Source organism: Brassica oleracea, chromosome C7 (genome assembly GCF_000695525.1).
Source record: "Brassica oleracea var. oleracea cultivar TO1000 chromosome C7, BOL, whole genome shotgun sequence".
Taxonomy (NCBI): Eukaryota; Viridiplantae; Streptophyta; class Magnoliopsida; order Brassicales; family Brassicaceae; genus Brassica; species Brassica oleracea.
Window position 1 is genome coordinate 9401108 of NC_027754.1, and position 3563 is coordinate 9404670.

At 46.8% G+C, this 3563-nt stretch overlaps 1 pseudogene; it reads right to left on the reverse strand.

Annotated features, from left to right (window-relative positions):
• The window catches only part of LOC106302531, a 4443-nt pseudogene that overhangs the window by 461 nt on the left and 419 nt on the right, over window positions 1-3563 (reverse strand).

The window sequence follows — 3563 nt, forward strand, 5'->3', positions numbered from 1 at the left end:
GAACTTCTCGAATGCAAAAACAATAGCCAGGAGTTCCTTCTCAGTCGTAGCGTATCTGCATTGAGCTTCATCCATGGTTTTGCTTGCGTAATAGATCACATGAAGTTTCTTATTCTTGCGCTGCCCAAGGACTGCTCCGACTGCAAAATCGCTAGCATCAGTCATGACCTCAAAGGGGAAATCCCAGTCTGGCGGTTGTACAACAGGTGCGCTGACTAGAGCTCCTTTGATCGTATGGACCGCAGCTAAGCAGTCGCTGTCGAAATCAAACTTGATATCCTTGCAGAGCAGTCTAGTGAGAGGTCTCGCTATTTTGAGAAATCCTAGATGAACCTCCTGTAAAACCATGCGTGACCCAAGAAGCTTTTGATAGCTTTCACAGTTGTTGGTGGCTGCAAGCTCATCACCACCTCGACCTTTGCCTGATCTACCTCAATGCCTTTCTCGGAGGTCTTATGCCCTAGAACAATCCCATCTCTGACCATGAAGTGGCACTTCTCCCAATTTAGCACCAGATGTTTCTCCTCACACGTTTTGAGTACCCTGCACAAGTTTGACAAATAGACACTAAAGGAGCTTCCAAAGACACTGAAATCATCAATGAAAACCTCCATAATGTCTTCAATCAGGTCAGTAAAGATCGACATCATGCAGCGCTGAAATGTTGCTGGCGCATTGCACAGGCCGAATGGCATTCTCCTGTATGCGTACGTCCCATATGGGCATGTGAACGTCGTCTTCTCCTGATCGTCTGGATGGATAGGGATCTGAAAGAAACCTGAATAACCATCTAAAAATAGTTATATGGGTGGTTAGCCAATCTCTCAAGCATTTGATCAATGAAGGGAAGTGGGAAGTGATTCTTTCTAGTGGCTGCATTTAATTCTCTGAAATCAATGCACATGCGATGTCCTGTCACTGTTCTAGTAGGGATCAATTCATTATTTTCATTTGTGATAACAGTGATCCCACCTTTCTTAGGTACTACATGAACAGGGCTAACCCACTTACTATCAGATATGGCATAGATCACACCCGCTTCAAGAAGTTTCATTATCTCTTTCTTAACAACATCTTTTAGATTCGGGTTTAACCTCCTCTGATGTTCAACAGAAGTCATTGATTCATCTTCTAGGTGTATTCTATGCATGCATAAATCAGGTGACATGCCAGGTATGTCAGCTTGTGAATATCCTAATGCCTTACGATACTTCCTAAGCTCACACAAAGGCAATGCAGTTTCCATATTATTGAGTTCATCGTTCACAATGACAGGGTAAGTGGAATTCAGACCTAAGAAAGCGTACCTGAGCCCCTTAGGAAGGGATTTTAGCTCAACCTTGGGAGCCTTCAACTCGATCCAGGGATCATCAGGTTGGTTCGGCGGAACAGGCGAGTTCGGTAAAGGGGTCGCTCTAGTTGGAGTGTTCTCGTCCTTGTAGCTCTCTTCTCTAAGACTTAGACTCGCCACCATTCTTCCCATACTCCTTACGGAGTCAAGCATCTTAGCATACCCATCTGCGTCAATGTTCTCGACACTCTGCTCAGCCTCAGCTCTTACTAGTGCAAGCTCGAGTGGATCTTCTGTAAGAATCTCCTCGATCATCCCTTCGGGAGGTTGCAGCGGATCAATCCCTTCATCCACCTCGAAGGTCTGTCCATCCAGCATCGGCTTCTTCAGCAGCTCATCCATCTCAAACTGCATGACTATGTCCCCCAGATGGAGATCAATCTTCCCTTGCCGCACATCAATGATGGCTCCAACAGTACATAGGAACGATCTTCCTAAGGTGAGAGGGTCTTTGGATTCCTCTTCTAGCTCTAGAACTTCGAAGTCTGCTGGAACAGAGATGTTCCCGACTTTTACTTGGAGATCCTCTAGAATACCAACCGGGGACTTATGATCTATCCGCGAACACCAAGGACATCCTAGTTGGTTTAAAATGCGTGTATCCCAGACGTCGTGCTACAGAGTAGGGCATGAGATTTACGCTGGATCCCAGATCAACCAAGGAGCATGAGTAAACTGTCTTCCCAATCTGGATAGAGAGGACGAACTTGCCAGGGTCTCCTCGCTTCTTTATCTGCCTGTTCTGAAGCACTGCGCTGCACTCCTTAGAGACAGTCATGAATTCGCTCTCCTCTGATATTTTTCCTGAGATCAATCCCTTCATAAAGCTGCTCATAGAGGGCATCATCTGGATCGCATCAATCAAAGGGAGTCGGACGGTTAGGTCCTCCAGCATCTTTCTGCACTTCATCTCTTCTCGGTCCTTACGAGTAGCCTTTGCTGGAACAGGATAAGGGACTTTAAGAGTGTATTCGCGAGCAGGAACAGGCCCTGGAATCGGGTGGACAGTCTCAGCTGGTTGTTCTAGTCCTGGCGAATTGGTTCCAACTGTTGGTTCCCTCTCCTTCTCAGCTGCCGGGGCATCGGCTGTTGGTTGTTCCGACTCTTTCTGCTTCCCCTTCTCAGCCGCAGTGAACCTCTTCTTTACCGGCTCAGATAGTTGCTTTCCACTTCTCAACTCAACCGCATTGCACACCTTAGGGTTTTTGTCGGTTTTCCCAGGTAGAGTACCTTGTTGTCTTTTGACGCTCTCAGCAGTCTGAGCAATCTGAATGTCCATCTGCCTCATATGACTCGCGACATTTTCGTATTTGGTGCTCAAATCGCTGAACATATGGTTCATTCTGGTATTGATCTCAGTAGTAACCTGGTTTAGAGCCTTCCCTTGGAGATGTTGTCCTTGGAGCAGTTGCTGCAACATAGCTTTTGTCTCATCTTGGGGAACAACGACAGGAGCGGAGGTAGCTGGCTGAGTGTTCTGGTGTTTCTGCATCTGAGGTGGATTGTTCTGCGGTTGGCTTAGAACATAGTTCTGGGGTTGGTAGTTCTTTTGATACCTAGCATACTGACCTTGGTTACTCTGTGCAGGATCAGCTGGTTTGTCTTGTTTAGGCCAGAAAACCTGTGGGTTTTACCTCACGTTAGGGTTTGGGTGGAAGTTTTTGAGCTGCCATCCTTGCCCATTCACGTAGCTTACCTCTTGCTGTTCGTCTCCTGATATTTCAGCATCAAACGCCAGGTCACCGGCACTCTTCTCAGGAGCTGTTTCTTCCATTATGAACACTTGGCTTTGGTTTCCCTTAAGCAGTTGGTCCACCTTTGCAGCGAGATCATCTATGCTGCTAACACTCTTCGAGCGGTCATGCTCCTTGTTCTTGTTTAGTGAACTTGAAGTCATGTTCTCAATCAGCTCGAACGCACCAGGTGTGGTTTGAGTCATGAAATCTCCATTACTCGAAGAATCAAGGGTGTTTCGAAACTCATAGCTCACTCCATCATAGAACACCTACAATATATAGTCATTGTCAAACCCATGGTGCAGGCATTCTCTCTGGTACTCCTTGTACCTCTCCCAAGCTTCATGAAAAGGTTCATCGGACTTCTGCTTAAAATTGGAGATCATGTGCCGTAGAGCCGCGGTTTTAGACTTCGTGTAGAAGTGGCTCAGGAACGCTGATCGGACCTGGTCCCAAGAGGTAAGAGAACCGGTCGA